This window comes from Bufo gargarizans, chromosome 1 (genome assembly GCF_014858855.1).
Source record: "Bufo gargarizans isolate SCDJY-AF-19 chromosome 1, ASM1485885v1, whole genome shotgun sequence".
NCBI lineage: Eukaryota > Metazoa > Chordata > Amphibia > Anura > Bufonidae > Bufo > Bufo gargarizans.
The window spans coordinates 304360167-304377808 of record NC_058080.1 but is presented as its reverse complement, the minus strand read 5'-3'; the positions used below and the strand labels follow the sequence as shown (position 1 = coordinate 304377808).

The window sequence follows — 17642 nt, the reverse complement described above, 5'->3', positions numbered from 1 at the left end:
CACCCAGGTGAACTTGAAGGACTCTGGGTTGGCAGATTTTACAATGTTTTGTTTCTATTAAAATAAACCAATTTTTTTTGTGGAGAGAACATTTCCTTTTATGCATGATGTTTTTGTCATACTTAAGACTAAAAATGAATCTGAAAGTTGTAGGTGGCCTATGAAGTTTCTACAGAAAAAAAAAAAATTGCTTAAGTATGACCACACAACACTGTGGTTGGGTACCATGTGGTGGTATGGGCCACAGCTGGCTCTTGTTAAGCAGCACCTTCAATACCGCATAGCTATTAACAATTCAGACCAACTAAACAGTGCAGTCTTTGTTGAATACTGCGCAGACTATAGGGCCGCGCAGTGCTCAACTGCAGTGTGGTCACATCGCAATCACATCACAGTGACACCATGTAGTCGTACTCTTAGGCCTCTTTCATATGAGCGATACAGATTGTGTCAGGATCCATTTAATAAATGATGGTTTAATTTTTGCACCCACGTTCAATCAGTTTTTTCTGCGATTGCGTTCAAGGTGTGCATTTTTTCCCATCCCATCTGGATGCCTTCCGTTTTTCACACAAGCCCCAATCACTTCTATGGACCCAGTGCAACTGAAGAATATTTTGGAGTCTGTTTTTCTCCCATTGGTATTAAGTCTCTGTCTCCAGCTTTGCTGCCTTCATCAGATTTTTTACATAATGTAGTTGTTCCTATTAGCTTTTTGGTGCTTCTTTCCTGTGTGTGCTGTTAATGCAAATGCTTTCTCATTGTTTATTGCGCCCTTTACATTTCTGCATATAAACACCGGTTCTCTATTTTTTCTAACCTTTTTTTCCCATAAGGTATAGATCTCTCATAGTGAAAGTTTAATAGGGTTGTCTGGGAGTAAAAAAAAAATGCCTACCAGCAGTAAATGGTATAAAAGAAAAGAAAACATATCTGCTGAATCCCAAGCTGCTCTAGTGTCGCTGCTCTGGTAGTCCCCACTGGTTGTGCCATGACTTTACATTATCCAAATGACACAAACGCAGCACATTGTCTGGCAGGAAAGGATTTACATTACGTTAGAGGTATAATTTCTTCACTAAGTGCTGCATCTATGGACTATGCATTCTACAAAGCAATACCAAAAATATAGCTAATAGCAAAAAAGAAAAAAAAAGAAAATGTTCATGATACAGATGATGCAGGTGCTGTGCTGGAATGCTGGAAATGTGCTAATTATACACTAATTCTAAAAAGTTACATATCCCCTGGATTTGCAAATCTATTCAGATCTCTCATACTTGAAATTCAGTGGGAAAGGCAAGCTAAAATAATACCCGTCTCAATGAATTTTTCATAATTATGCATATATTTCGAGTAGTAATTATCACAGAAATAGCAACCATTTTAAGTATGAACATCTATCTGCTGTGTAAGTTACTGATGTTTTGAAGAATAATTTCTGTCATCTTTAAAGCGACACTTTGGGTGAATTGTCATATTTAGTAAGATGACCTGCTTAACACACCTTACAGTCTATAAAATAAGCAATGAGAGGTTTACATTGTTTGTTTAATTTTTTTATATATAAAAAAAAGACAAAAACATAGGGGGTCATTTATTAAGATTGGCGTTTTAGATGTCGGTCTTAATAACCCCTATAGCTGGAGGTGGATCCACTAAAGTTATAAAGAGGCCGGCGCCTCTTTTTTCAGTTTCCATTCCGTTTTTTTGCGTTCCGTATACGGACCGTATATGGAACCATTCATTTCAATGGAATCACAAAAAAATAATAAAAAAAGGTACCCCGTATGCCTTCCGTTTCCGTATTTCCGTTTTTCTGTTCCGTTCAAAGATAGAACATGTCCTATTATTGTCCGCATAACGGACAAGGATAGTACTTTTCTATCAGGGGCCAGCTGTTCCGTTCAGCAAAAAACGGAATGCACCTGGACGTTATCCATATTTTTTGCGGATCCGTTTTTTGCGGACCGCAAAATACTGAAAAAGCCATATGGTCATGTGCAAGACGCCTAACTTCGGCTTATGTAGCGTAGGTCTAAGGGCTCTTTCACACGAGTGGATGCTGTGCGTGGAATCCGCTGCATAAAAGAGAGCCAAGCCTCGTTCCGGACAACAGAGACACGGAGCAGTAACATGATTGATAATGCTCCGTGCCCTTTTTACTACAAAATCATAGATAAAATTGTCACTGTGATTTTGTAGTAAAAAGATCACAGAGAGGCATGGAGCATTATCAATCATGTTAATGCTCCGTGTCTCTGCTGACCGGAAGTGGGCTTGGCTCTCTATTACGCAGCAGATTCCACGCATGGCATCCGCTCGTGTGAAAGAGCCCCAAAAGTAAGCCAGCTTCCTTGCTGGCTTAAATTTAGACCATTTTCTACAGGCATAGAAAATGATGAATGAGATGGGCCTGCCAGCTCGCCCCCTTTCCCACCACGCTCACATTTTTTAGACCTGGCATGAGCAGGAAAGTCGCAGATTGCGCCGCAAATAAACTAAAATAAGAGTATTTGTGGTTAGTAAATGGCCCCCATAATACATTCAATACCTTGAAATGACCCATCTTTCACATAACATTTCCTAAATCTGAAAATGTCCTAATTATTGAGATATAAAAATGTTTATCATGTGCAGTGAACACTGTAATGGAAAAAATAACCAAAATGGCACCAATGAAAACTAAAACCCACAAAAAAAAGCCCTAAAATATAGACGAAAATATAAAAAAGTTAAGGGAGTCAGAAATGACAATGTTAAGAAAAACAAAAAACAATAAATAATAAATACAGTAAAATAAAAACGACATAAATTTTGTATTGCTGGAATCGTACTGCCCCATAGAATAAGATCATCATGCATCATGAACCGCATAAAAACAAAACCCAAAAAACATGAAGGAATTGCTTTATTTTTATTTTTTATACTCTCCTCCCCAAAAAACAAGTCCTCATCTGGCTATGTGAACAGAAAAGTATTATTACTATTTATTATTAAAGCGCCATTCATTCCATGGCGCTGTACATGTGATAAGGGGTGCACATACATAATACAGACAATTGTACTAATCATAAACAAGATGAGTTACAAACTGGTACAGAAGGAGAGAGGGCCCTGTCCACGAGGGCTTAAAATTGACGAAATATAAAACAAAGTTATGGCTCTAAAAGCTAGAGAGGAAAAAAAAACTAAAAGAAAAAAATGAAAATTGGCTGGCTTCTTATAGGATAAGCCTTAGTATGTTACATGATCTTAGTAATTTCTAGTTGCTAAAAATATGTATTTACAATGTGTGAAGTTGTTGTAGAAAAGTGACTACCATCACTATCTATCTGCCTGTCTGTCTATCTATCTATCTATCTACCTGTCTATCTATCTACCTACCTATCTATCTATCTACCTACCTATCTGCCTGTCTATCTATCCTACATACACAGGCATACATACACATAGTATATGAGGTTAACCGCACAATACCACCATATAATATATCAATTTCAAACAAGATGTATTGGTCATTAGAAGAAAAAATAAATTGTGGGCATTAAATTGAATGTACTCCCTCAGCTGCCTCTTATCTTTTTTTCTCATATGCTCGCAGGTTAAGTAATAAAGCGTAAAATAAATCCACCAAAAACCTCACCCTGATAACAGTGGAAAAGAATTATATTTACTGTTCCCGTAAAACAGCTCATGAAATGCACCAACGTTCCAAAGAAGAAGCCTTTACTTATCTGGGAATCTCATTATAGCAGTGCAGTTTTTTCAAAGCAATTCAGACCTAATGCTGTAGAAGCAAAGTCTTGATTACCCTTCAGTGACACAAGATTCAAGAAGGCGTGAATGGCTGAATAGTTTATTTTCCCCCCAAATTACTCAGAAATACAATGAATAACTACCAGAGCTTCTACATACAAAAGGCCATTAAGGGAACAGTATTGCCCAGTTTCCTCCTCGCTCCTGACATACGATGTGAGTAAAGGTGTATATAATTCAGAGCCACTAGCTCATGCGCATGTCAGGATCGAGGAGAAAACTGTGTGTAATACTGAGGCGTAAGATTTCAGATATTGCCGGTTCTGACGTCAGTAAGCTATTGGGATGTCATTCACAGTGCGGTGGGTGGGCTTGCGGCTGTGGCTCTGTGACTCACTGAATCCAGGTACCCACCCCCGTGACTCCAGGTCCCGAGATGAGATCAAATCAGGCCCAATTTATAACTTTTCTGGGAAACGGCTTTATGGACAGTTTAAATACAAACTATAATAGGCCCAGCAGCAACATCCCATTTGCTGCAAATGAAAAATGTGATGACAGGTCCACTTTACTTACCGTATTTATCGGCGTATAACACGCACTTTTTCCCCCTGAAAATAGGGGGCAAATTATGTATGCGTGTTATACGCCGATATAATGTTAAGAAGCCATGTTTTTACATACCGGAGGTATAACATTAAGACGGCGCAGCGCCTGCCGCAGCTCCCTCCTCATGCGCCGCCTGTCCCAGCTCCCTCTGTCATGCTGCGCCTGCCCCAGCTCACTCTGTCATGCGCCGCCTGCCTGTTCATTCATAAAGTGAGATAAGCAGGCAGGCGGCGCATGAGGAGGGAGCTGGGGCAGGTGGCGCATGAGGAGGGAGCTGGGGCAGGCGGCGCATGAGGAGGAAGCTGGGGCAGGCAGCGCATCAGGAAGGAGCTGAGACAGGCGGCGCATGACCGAGGGAGATGCCGGTCTGCGCCGTCTTAATGTTATACCTCCGGTACTACAGTAAGTACCGTACAGAGCATATACAAGAGATCAGATTGAATGTTTAACAGTTGCGGGGCCCGGTGTATTAGAGTAGAGTCACTGCACCGGGCCCCGCCATGAGTGTCCCCGCCTCCTCTCTCCACACTGATCCATCTGATGGGGGATCTGTAGATGACACTTATGGGGATCTGTGGATGACATAAGTGTCATCCACAGAGCCCCATAAGTGTCATCCTTTTACATTATTTACCTTATAAGTGGTAATAATATTAATAAAAAAAAGTTCTGAGCTACCCTTTTTTCCTAAAATTTCCCTCTTAAAATGCAGGTGCGTGTTATACGCCTGTGCGTGTTATACGCCGATAAATACGGTACATTTTAATTTATGAAGCACCAATTACGACTATATTAATGCTTGATGGAAATATCTCATGTTTACACTTATCAGTACCTGTCATGACTACAGATCCATCAAGCTGTTAGGACATGTGTAATTTGTCTTATATTATGATGTGCAGCTCGCTCAGCTATATCTTCGTATATTTACTTCTTCAAGATTAAATACACCACTTACCATGCCTTGGAGATGTGGCTTTCAAACTATGGAGTTGAAGATCTGGATAGACTGAGATGTTTGTTCTTTTCTGTTGGGGAAGATGTCCTCTCCATATTAATCTTTATATGTACATAACAATGTTTATTTGAAGGTTATATTGTTAGTCACAATAAAAATGATTACAAAGTAAGACCACCCCAAGTAAGAATGTACAGAAATCAGACTTTCACATCAAGTCATAAAAGGAGATAAAGATAACCAAATCAAAGAAATGAGTAAAAAAAAAAAAAAACTAGGCTAGGTAATTTATTTATTGAGGAAAATAATGAAATACCAAATGTCTGTGAGTGGCAAAGGTATGTGAAGCTTTAGGATTAGCAGATAATTTGAAGGTGAAATTAGAGTCAAGTGTATTCAATCAATGGGATGAGTGGACAACCTGTTTTATTTAATGAACAGGGATCTACCAAAGTCTGATCTTCACAACACGTTTTTGGAAGTATATCATGGCACAAACAAAGAGATTTCTGAGGGCCTAAGAAGAAGAGTTGATGTTGCTCATTGGGCCACAAAAGGTTAAAACAATATCTCTACAGAGTCACAAAAGATGCTGAAAATGGTCTCCATTCACCTCTATGCATCTTTAGGTCGGTGTGATTAGGTTTGCTGATACTGCCTGCAGATCTTCAACAGTGATACTGTGGCTAGTGTTTGTGATGTTCATCCACGGTATATGGATTGTTAGCGGACACTTTCAGTTTTACTTTTCCCCACAGATAAAAACTCTGGGGAACGTGGTGGCCATAACCCCTTGCTCACAGTTCATGAACCCGTGCCAGTGAGTTCCAAGAGATGTGGCATATTGTCCCATCTTGTTGGAAAAAGCAGGACATTTTCTCTTCTGCAGTATTACTGTTGAAGATCTGCAGGCAGTATCAGCTAATTATCACAACCGGCGTACCGATCACATACGTGATGCAAAGGGAGAGAAAAGGAAGGCCCTGTCAAAGGGAGAGGGAAAGATGGTGACCCCTAACTCACCTTGAGGCTGGCACCTGGCTGCCCTGACGTCCCTAGACGGGTTCCTCACCCGTACGCCGATCACGTGCCTAAACCCTGGCTTTCCCTAAGATGAGCCCTACGTAGTGAATAGGGAGGTGGGAACACTAGTCCGCACCACTAACACTAAAGGGAAACACTAGGGAGAAGACAGACAATACAGACAAAACATATAGTCCCAGGTGTGCGACAACAAGCAACCAACAGGGATCCGGAGGGTAACGCTCTGGTACGACAACCAGGAAACACAGCAACTCAGCTCCAGTGGGTCAGTATAGAAGTCCAGGCAGGAAGCTCTATATCTGGCAACCAGAGAAGTGGGAGAGGGGAATATAAGGAGGTTGGGAGTGCTGGACCAGAAACAGCTGAGGAGAAGAAGCTACGGATCCCTGAGTTAGACAAAAGGGATTGCAAGGCAAACCCAGAAAGCTACCATTAAGAAACAGCACTATCTTTAGACATAGAGCGCGCAGCCACCCACTGCGACTTCCTGACCCCGGGAATAACGGAGTCAGACGTGGCTCTTGAAATCCTTGTGGCACATATATAATCCAACGGGCCCAAACATGCATAGAGGTGAACGGGCACCACTTTCAGCATCTTTTGTGACTTGTGGGTAACTAAAAAAAAGCAATCCACTTGCATATTCATCTCGTAATACTATCACTGGAGGCGGGCTACTTTTTAGTGGGTCTCCCTATATTTTGTACTCACTTGTTTGATTTGATTACTTTTAGGACAAGTGTGAAAACCTGATATAGTTTTAGGTCAAATTTATGCAGAAATATAGAAAATTCTAAAGGTTTGAGAAAATGTCAAGCACCACTGTAATATCCACTGTATGTAACCCCAGTCAGCCACTTAGACAAGAATAGCTGAGTCTGTGACGTCCTGCAATTAATTATAAAAGTTACAAGTTCTGTCTCAGAGTGATGCTCCATTGATAGACAATACAAATTAAAGCAATGTCGCAGGTCACTACAGAACTGTGATCGTAACTGCTAACAAATTAAAACTTCTGGATGTTTACAAAAATAAGTGTCTTACCCAGACAGCGCACAAAAAGAAGGAATTATTTAAACTCAAGCATTTGTGCCAATGGCGATTTGGCGTGAACAAACACTTTAGGATACAGCATAAAATAACTCAATTAGGTCAACAAAACAACTCAATTAAGGGTACTTTCACACTTGCGTTGCTGGATTCCGGCAGGCAGTTCCATTAGAAATGCATTGCAATACCGGATCAGTCTCTCTGGTGTCATACGGAAAAACGGATCTGGTATTTTGTTATTTTCACATTTTTAAATGTCTGCGTTATGTGCAGACTGGAAGAACTGATCCGTCAATGCGGCAATATTAATGCACTAATACATTTCAATGGAAATGAATGCCGGATCCGGCATTTTTTGGCAAGTGGTCCAGAATTTTGTACGGAGAGAAAAATGCAGCATGCTGCGTTTTTTTCTCTGTCCAAATACCGTGAAAGGACTGAACTGAAGACATCCTGATGCATCCTGAATGGATTGCTTTCCATTCAGAATGCATTAGGATAAAACTTATCAGTTTTTTTCCAGTATTGAGCCCTGAGGACAGAACTCAATACCGGAAAACTTTAACGCAAGTGTGAAAGTACCCTAAACAAACAGCTTGCTTGCCCAAAGGTATAAAGCATGCAATATAGAGGTGTGTTGAGACGTAATCTACAGAATTTTAAGGTGAAACTGCTAGGCCATGCCATCAATGTCAGATAGGTGCAGGTCCCATCTCTGGGATCTTCAGAATGGAACCTTCAAAATGAAGCTCAGGCACCAAGCGATCTCCATTCATCACTATAGTTCCAAAAATAGCTGAACAAGTGCGCTTGACTGTTTTCAGAAGTCCCAAAATGATGAACGGAGGGTGGCCACACATGTGCAGCTGCTCTCCATTCACTTCAGAGGCCCTATTCTGATAGCAGCAGGTCACAAAAGCTAGGACCCACATCTGAGATTGATGGCATAGAGATATCAATGTCCCAGAAGGGTCAAGCCAAGCATTTTTCTTCAGACAAATAACCAATGACTTATTTTTCAATAATGTTTTAGTTATATAACTAAGAAAGGCTACATGCCATAATCTGTGGGATCGTCTGTCACCTGTCATGATCCGGTTATACCCAGTCATAATGTGTTAGGGCATCTTCACATGCATCTGATCCAATCAGGACAGCCAAAAATCTGTTCCATATACCCAAAGAGAGGCTATTCCTACAGCATTTGCATGGACTTTACCAACACTGGTCAATTATGAGTTATAATGAGTTCCATCTTTTTAATAAACAGAATACCACAGCGTGTGTAGGTAACAAATCTACCTGTCTGTATCCCGCAATGTCCATCTCAGCCCTCCACCACTGCTTCAGAGTTTGTGGTGACACTGGCAGGACGGCCAGTGATGAATCCCTTGAGATCCTAGCTTGCTGGCTAATCAGAGTGCTCCGCTGTTTGGACAGCCCAGAAGTTCGGACAGCCAGAAGGCTTAATTAGAGGAACATTCATGGGGTGGATTAGTGAGATCTTGGCTCTTTTTTTAATCTAGCCTGCTGTTCAGGTTCTGCAAGTTACTGACTCTGTTGTGGTATGCTTGATTGTTGGTTTTACTTCTGATTATCTGACCTGGCTTGGGTCACTGCTCATCTGGATTAACCCCTGATGTTCTGATCTGGATTTGACCCTGGATTGTCTAGCTCCCTATTTGGCTGCCATTCTGACACTTGAAGTTCTTCCTGATTATTAGACCCAACTCTGACTCTGACTTTATCTTTGGGTTCCATATGGCTTTCTGATTATCCAGCATCAACCCCATATCTGTTTCCTTTTATATCTTTTGCTCTACCAGTCAGCAGCTACTCTGCAGTCAGAACCAGGGAATTCCCTGTAGTGGAGACCAGATCCCTATATTGGGGTCTCAAATGGTGAAGACCTGCAAGTTCTAAAGATTCTGCAAACTAGAATGGCCTGTGCAAAGTCTGACTGTGGAAACAGAACTAATAGTTGCATTAAGAATTTTTGTAGGCTCCAAATATCAAAATTAGTGAATGCATTTAAAAATAATGAAAAAGTTCAATGTTTATACAACATTAAATTGAGTTTCTAACCAACATACCCTTTTCCACCCCAAATCAAAAAGTGGCATTATGGTGGGAATATGGGTACTGTATGGTGGTGCTATTTATGTATACCGTATATGGTGGTATTATTTTTAGTGTTCTATATATGGCTTTATTACTAATGTATACAAAATATTATGGCACTATTTATGTATATGGTATGGTGAAATTACAGTATGTGTATGGTATATAGTCGGGCTGCAGCTATCGACTATTTTTGTAATTGAGTATTCTATCGATTAAGGGTACTTTCACACTTGCGGCAGGGCGGATCCGGCAGGCTGTTCACCCTGTCGGATCTGTCCTTCCGCTGTTTTGCCGTACTGCCCCATTGACTATAAAGGGGACGGGGGCGGCGCTCCGACGCAGTACGGCAGTTCGCGGTCAGAGGCCGCCGGACTAAAAAGTCAGACATGCAGGACTTTTAGTCCGGCGGCCTTTCGCCGTGCACTGAGCCGGAGCGCCTTCCCCGTCCTCATTATAGTCAGTGGGGACGGAGCGGCGGCGTGCACTACATCCTGACGATGTGTCTGGATCCTGTGCTGCGCGGTATGGGCCGGCGAGTGACCATGGAGCAGTAAGTACTAGCAAGTTCACTCACGCTCCATGGTCACATGACACAAACAAATCCTCGATGCAAAAAGTTTGCATCAAGGATTTTCTGTCAAGTTACTCGATTCAATCGAGTAATCTTTACAGCCCTAGTATATAGCACTATTACCTCTATGAACAGTATATGACAATATTATTTATTTTATGGCATACAGCAGATTTATGTAGACGACATATTTAGGTAATATACAAGTAACTACTATTATTGAGGACATCTGCATTTTGATCGCTATGCCTCTACTTATATGGACATTTATCATAACTGTATAACTAATTTGATATCAGTTTCTATAAAGCTACATACTCATACATTATTCTATACCTATACAGTACCCAAACTAGTATATAGCAGACAAAATCTGACAAAAACGACTGCTTAATATTTCTCATTGAGCATCATTGTATGACCAAACTGACAGTTTGTAAGGAACAATAGACAAACCCAACGTTGCTATATTTTACTACTGTTCTCTAGTTCAAGATTATTGCCCAAAATGTTCCTTTTTACAATTTTCTCATATTTCATAGAAACGTCTGGGAAACCACTCTTACAAATAGTTGTCAACATTGGCTTTGTCACATACTTAGATTATATGTGAGGTCACACAGTACAGCTTAATTCCCGTAAATAAATGTAGATTATCTTTTACACTGAATGGTAACCTGATGAGTCCAGGAGTGGAGGAGATTAGGTTTACAAGCGCAAAAATCCAGCTGCAGAGGAGAAGAAGGGAGTTAGGGTACATCACATAAGCCTACAAGCAGCTGTTGTTCTTGGCAACTTCTGAAGCGAAACATAGGCTTTCTAGATTAGCCCTCCCTCTATATCAGCATCTGTAAAAACATTTAACATCTTGTGTCGCTACGATGGTGGAAAATACTGTAGGAGCTGAAGTAGAGCAAAAATATACAAGATAAAAGACATTATGGAAAAAGGATCCTACATCAAATCTGTGTCACTCAGCTGTATACAAATAGGGTAATAGAAGACTACATTCACTTAAACAAGTTATTATATGTACCAATAAGAGCCATAACGTCAGTATTTCCTTAAAGGGGTTGTGTAAGAGTGTGTGTGGGGGGGGGGGGGGGGGTGACCTGTAAAGGGAAGCTTACTATATTTAACAGCATGTAGAGATATGCTTTACAGCCGCTACCCCATAGACATAATGGACAGGAGCTGATCTCATTGACTTCTATGTGAGAATCTACTATGCATGTTCTGTGACCTGTACAGGGGGAGGGAGCAGATACCATGTGGCTTCACTATTGTGAATGGTGGATCTTGTTTTACATAAGATAGATAGATACACACATTCGCGTCCCTATTATAATGACCACCAGCTAATATTCCGAGTATTCGCCATGTGCAGCATGGACCGCAGCTAGATGGGCTGGGAGTCACTCAGTAAGATCCAGGTAGGTTGTTACAGGGATATGGAGCCATGCAGCTGTTGGAGGAGGTTTGTGTGTGTGGGGGGGGGGGGGATCCATACAGCAAACACGATGATCAAGGTGGTCCCACAAGTGATCAGTTGGGTTCATGTCTGGGGAATTAGGGGGCCAGGTTAGTATCTGGAAGTCTTGGTCATGTTCTTCCAACCAATGTCGGACATTTCTAGACATGTAACATGTAAAGTTCATAAATAATCCTGGGTTCTTATTTAAACTGTGTTCCTGTTCTGGTCAGAGCCTCTCTCATATCCAGCTACATGAAATAACACAAATTACACCTGACACTAGTTGTATACATCTGTGGTGGATATAGTCTTATCAGGATTTCAAATTGTCAAGTCATGTTACATTAGAAACATAGAATGTGTCGGCAGATAAGAACCATTTGGCCCATCTAGTCTGCCCAATGTAAAGTAACTTCTTATAAACACAAAGAGAATACACTTGAAAAACACAGGAATATTACAGATTCTCTCAATAGTTCTTGTCTCCACTTTTTTCTGATACTTTCTATATGTCTCCTGTTGTCCGTTAAAATTAGGTAGGCTGGATAAAGGGGTACAATATAGTCCAGGGTAAAAAATTTCAGTCTGTAGCTACACTTTTCCAACATGTTCTAGTAGCATTAGTGTCACGCTCATTCCAGTTGAGGAATATCTTTATCCTATGTCCCTTATACTACCCTATTTTTCAGAGCTTCAGAGAGTACTGTGCGAAATACTATTCACTCCTTTTTGTATGATCTGACAAAAGCCCATTCATTACATTCCATATGGCATAAGGCTAAAGTCACGCTCCACCTACAGATGAAAGTCTACTACTTCTAGCTTTATCTCTGCCACAGTCACATCCAACCGGACATACAGCATATTACCATAATACAGCGTGTCAAACCTCCACAGTATAAAGATTAATCATTTCAATACGCAGCTAAAGAGAAAATGCCACACCTAAGGGACAATATACAGTGCATTTGGGAAGTCTTAAGGAGTCTTACTTTTTCACATTTTATGCTGTAGCATTGTGCGAAAATAAAGAAAAAAAAATTATTAAAAAGGAAAAAATAAAATTATGTATGTACATACATATTCAGACCCTTTTCTATGACACTTGAACTTTAGCTCTGGGGGGCCTCTAATTTCCCTTGATTATCTTTGAGATGTTTCTACACCTTGATTGGGTTGAGTTTGCCTATGGTACATTCAGTTGATGGACATAATTTGTAAAGACACAGCCCAGTCTATATAAGATCCCACAGCTGACATGTATATCAGGGCAAAAACCAAGCCATGAAGAGGAAATAACTGCCTGTAGAGCAATGATACAGGGTTGTGTGAAGGTACAGACCTGAGAAGGGTCAAAAAATAAAAAATAAAATTCTGCTACACTGAAAGGAACTGCATTTTATTGTCCTCTATTATCTTTTATTGATACTAAACCAATAAAAACTATTGAAACAGAAAGTACCTAAGACGACAGTGGCCTCCATAATTTTTAAATGGAAGACGTTTGGAACAACCAGGGCTCTTCCTAAAGCTGGCCACCCCCCCAAACTAAGTAATTGGGGGGGGGGGGGGGGTGGCCTTGGTAAGAGAGGCAACCAAGAAACCAATTATAAATGAGACTGAAAGTCAAAGATCTTGTGTTCAGATGGGAGAAACTTCCAGAAGATCAACCATCTCTGCAGTATTTCTCCAAACTGGGCTTTATGACAGAGTGGCCAGAAAGAAGTCTCTCCTCAGTAAAAGATACATGCAGTTTGCACCTAAAAGACTCTCAGACTGTGAGAAACAAAATTCTTGGGTTTGAGTAAACCAAGACTGAACTTTATGGCCTCAGTTCAAGTGCCGAATACCTTCCCTACAGTAAAGCATGGCATCATCATCATGCTGTAGTTTGTTTTTTTCAGCGGCTGGGACGGGGAGACTGGTCAGAGTTGAGGGAAAGCTGAATAAAGTAAAGTACAGAGATATTTTAATGAAAACCTGATCCAGAGTGATATTGACCTCAGACTAACCTGAAGGTTCACCTTCCAACAAGACAATGACACTAAGCACAGAGCCAAGACAACACAAATACATTAGGGACAACTACGTGAATGTCCTTAAGTGGCCCAGCCAGAGCCCTGACTTGAATCCATCGAACAACTGTGGACAGACCTGAAAGTGGCTGTCCACTGACGGTCCCCATCCAACCTGACAGAGCCCAAGAGGATCTGCAAAGAAAAATGGCAGAAAATACCCAAATAAAGGTGTACAAAACTTGTGGCATCATACTCAAGAAGACTGGAGACTGCAATCATCAATCAAAGCTGCTTCAACTAAGTTCTGAGTAAGGTCCCTTTCACACGGGCGAGTATTCCGCACGGGTGCAATGCGTGATGTGAACGCATTGCACCCACACTGAATCTGGACCCATTCATTTCTATGGGGCTGTGCACACGAGCGGTTGATTTTCACGCAGCATGTTCTATATTGTGCGTTGCGGTGCGATAATCCAAGCAACGCAGGCCCCATAGAAGTGAATGGGGCTGCGTGAAAATCGCAAGCATCCACAAGCAAGTGCAGATGCGGTGCGATTTTTCACGCACGGTTGCTAGGAGACAATCGGGATGGAGACCCGATAATTTTATTATTTTCCGTTATAACATGGTTATAAGGGGAAATAATAGCATTCTGAATACAGAATGCATAGTGAAATAGCGCTGGAGGTGTTAAAAAATAAATAAATAAATAAATAAATAAATAAAAGTTAACTCACCTTAATCCACTTGCTCGCGTAGCCGGCATCTCTCCTGTCTCTTTTTTTGCTGATTGCAGTCAAAGGACCTGTGGTGATGTCACTCCGGTCATCACTTGATCCATCACCATGGTAAAAGATCATGTGACGGACCATGTGATGACCGGAGTGACGTCACCACAGGTCCTTTGACTGCAATCAGCAACGAAAGAGACAGGAGAGATGCCGGCTACGCGAGCAAGTGGATTAAGGTGAGTTCAATTATTTATTTTTTATTTTTTAACCCCTCTAGTGCTATTTTACTATGCATTCTGTATTCAGAATGCTATTATTTTCCCTTATAACCATGCAACATAGCAAAATGTGAATAAAATCAAATGGTCTGAAGACTGTATTGTCAAAAAGTACTAAAGTGGTGATTAACTGCCACAATTATGGATTAACATTAACATGGCCAAAGGCTATGTACTGTTGAGAACTTCACAGATACTTTGCAAGGTAACCACTAATGGTACATAATATTTCTTATTTTCCCAGGGTTGCTAATTATCTAATACAACTGCTTTTGTGTACAACATATCCAATATTTGGTTTATTAATTTTGTATGGGAATAGCTATGTGTAAAATAAAACTATTTTATCTTGCTCATTAGTTTGAATAGTAGCAGTGATCTATTAAGGTTAAATTTGTCATGATCTAACCTTCTGCCAGGTGTTAATGTTTTGGCAATGCTGGTGGAGGGGTGGCCCAGTTCATATTGCCAGCTGATCTTTGTAGCCTATTCAACTTCACTTTTCTTCCCTTGCTTTTTGGACCACGCTATGTTGCATCACCCACCACTTGCTACTAAGTAAGGGTACACTCACATGACATTAAAAATGGCTTGTCACATGGCCATCTTCAGAACCATTGAAGTCCATGGGGCTATTCACACGTTATGTTAATGGCCCATGAATAACAGACGCCCATAAATAGGTCATGTCATATTTTTAGCTTTTTTGATGGCCAAACAAACCCCACGGAAATCAATTGTCCCTGTTTAATGGCAGTTTAGACAGAAGAGTATCCATCTAATGGCTGTTAAAAATGGGTACACTGTGAAAAAAATACTCACCTGACCACAGACACACGCGGGGAACACTTGCTCTTGGAAGCGTCAGGTCCTGTTGCTTCCAGTGCAAAGCAAGTGGTCCTCTGTGTGCCGGAGGTATTATTTTTTTGGGGGGGTGGGGAGATTTGTAAGCACTACCTGGGGTCAAGCAGATTTTCCTGTCTAAGGACTCATGCAAATGTGTGCTGACTGGGCTCCTATTGTGGCCCGCAAATTGCATTCCCCAATGCACGAAGGGGCCGGCACTGATTGCTTACAACCTGACTTCTGGACTGTTTAGGCTAATATCAGACAAGCGTGTCCATGTGGGAGCTGTATCTCCTGTTATGGACACAGCTCAATTGGAGTAGATTTGTAGTATAATGATGGTTTTGGATAATGTGAATTCCTTCCTGGCCATAAGTCTACTGAACTGTAGTTACAGTATTATGTGGCTACTGTTCAGTAGACTTAGGGCCAGGAATATATTCACAACATCATAAATCATTATGATGCTGCGAATCCATTCCAGATCCAGATGAGCAGTGTCCACAACAGGAAATACAGGTTTCCCGCAGTGAACACGCTCACCTGAAACTGTCCTTATAGGGTTTGTCTCTATTCTGCCACCGTGCACTTGTTGTTCTTCTCTGGTTCTGTTCTGACTGATGACCACTCTACTGCCCCTCATAGCTGTACCGCTCTGCTGCTCTGTCGTGTCTGTAATTACATATCTGCACATAAAACCAAATGACTTTGTAGATGTGTGCTTGGCAGCTGAATCCAACTCACTTTGCCCCATTTTGATCAAGGACCCCATTTCTGAGATATTTGCAAATAAGCCCCAGCCCCTTTGGGCAATGAGGGTATTGCTGTTCCATTCACTTTCACTGCTGGCCGTCCCCCTACTTGGGGCATTGCAGTGTGGACCTAATCACACTTGGCCCTTAACTCTTGTGCATCGGACACACAAGAAGTACACACCTGAAGCTTGTACAGTGACATTGTCTGCGCATGTGCAGCATAGATTATTTCCACCCGGCAAGATTCTTAACTGTACTGCAACGCTTAGGCGCAAGAGTTCAAGGTCAGGTGTGATTACATGTATGCTGCCTGGCCCTGTCTCTCAAAGCAGGAAGGAGGGGGGGAAGGCACACGCAGCAAGGAAAGTGAGTGGAGATTAGGCTACTTTCACACTTGCGCTTGATCGGATCCGTTCTGAACGGATCCGATCATATTAATGCAGACGGAGACTCCGTTCAGTACGGATCCGTCTGCATTAATAACTTTAAAAAATTTCGCAAGTGCGCAAGTGCGCAAGTAGCCTGCGCGGATCCGTTCAGACTTTCAATGTAAAGTCAATGGGGGACGGATCCGCTTGAAGATTGAGCCATATGGTGACATCTTCAAGCGGATCCGTTCCCATTGACTTACATTGTAAGTCTGAACGGATCCGCACGCCTCCGCACGGCCAGGCGGACACCCGAACGCTGCAAGCAGCGTTCAGCTGTCCGCCTGTCCGTGCGGAGGCGAGCGGAGCGGAGGCTGAACGCCGCCAGACTGATGCAGTCTGAGCGGATCCGCATCCATTCAGACTGCATCAGGGCTGGACGGAGGCGTTCGGGTCCGCTCGTGAGCTCCTTCAAACGGAGCTCACGAGCGGACCAGCGAACGCTAGTGTGAAAGTAGCCTAAGATGCAACAAAGTGTATTGACAATGCCCTTGTTACACCAAGGGGTTGATTTGTATGAAATAGAAATTCTAATATCTGAGGAATGGTGCCACTGATCTAGATGGGACAATTTATATGCAGGCATGTGATCTGGACTCCCCAGGAGCAGTGCTATCCATGTAGCTCTGTACCTAATAGTGCTTGGGGGAGGTGACAGGCTTCCTTTAGACATATCTTGTTGAATCACTAGTGTTCACTGGTTATTACTTCAAGTTGGTAGATGAAACTTGGAAAAAAAAACTTGAGCAGCTGATGTTATTTGCTTGCCTCAACCAGTCTCTGTGAGATCCATGGGCAAACAATGCCCTATTACTTATTGCTGGCACTGAAGTTTTATGATCTGAGATTTTCAGATATTCTTAACAATGTGCTCCTGTTTCACTGACCTATCAATTAAGACTCTCACTACTGAGCATGTGGGAAGCAAATATTCATATGTAGTATATCTGTGCAAAAACAAAGCCAAATATCCTTTATTTTTATATTTATTTATTTT

At 41.6% G+C, this 17642-nt stretch overlaps 1 protein-coding gene across 3 annotated transcripts in view; it reads right to left on the bottom strand.

Moving 5' to 3' along the window:
• The window catches only part of CSGALNACT1 (chondroitin sulfate N-acetylgalactosaminyltransferase 1), a 332098-nt gene that overhangs the window by 214819 nt on the left and 99637 nt on the right, over positions 1–17642 (bottom strand). For 2 of the 3 annotated variants that reach the window (XM_044305053.1, XM_044305069.1), the window contains one exon: positions 5327–5396. The exons of the other annotated variant lie outside the window; for it this stretch is intronic. The gene's annotated coding sequence lies outside the window, so the exon portion shown is untranslated. The remainder of the gene's footprint in view (positions 1–5326; positions 5397–17642) is intronic. 3 annotated transcript variants of the gene reach the window in all.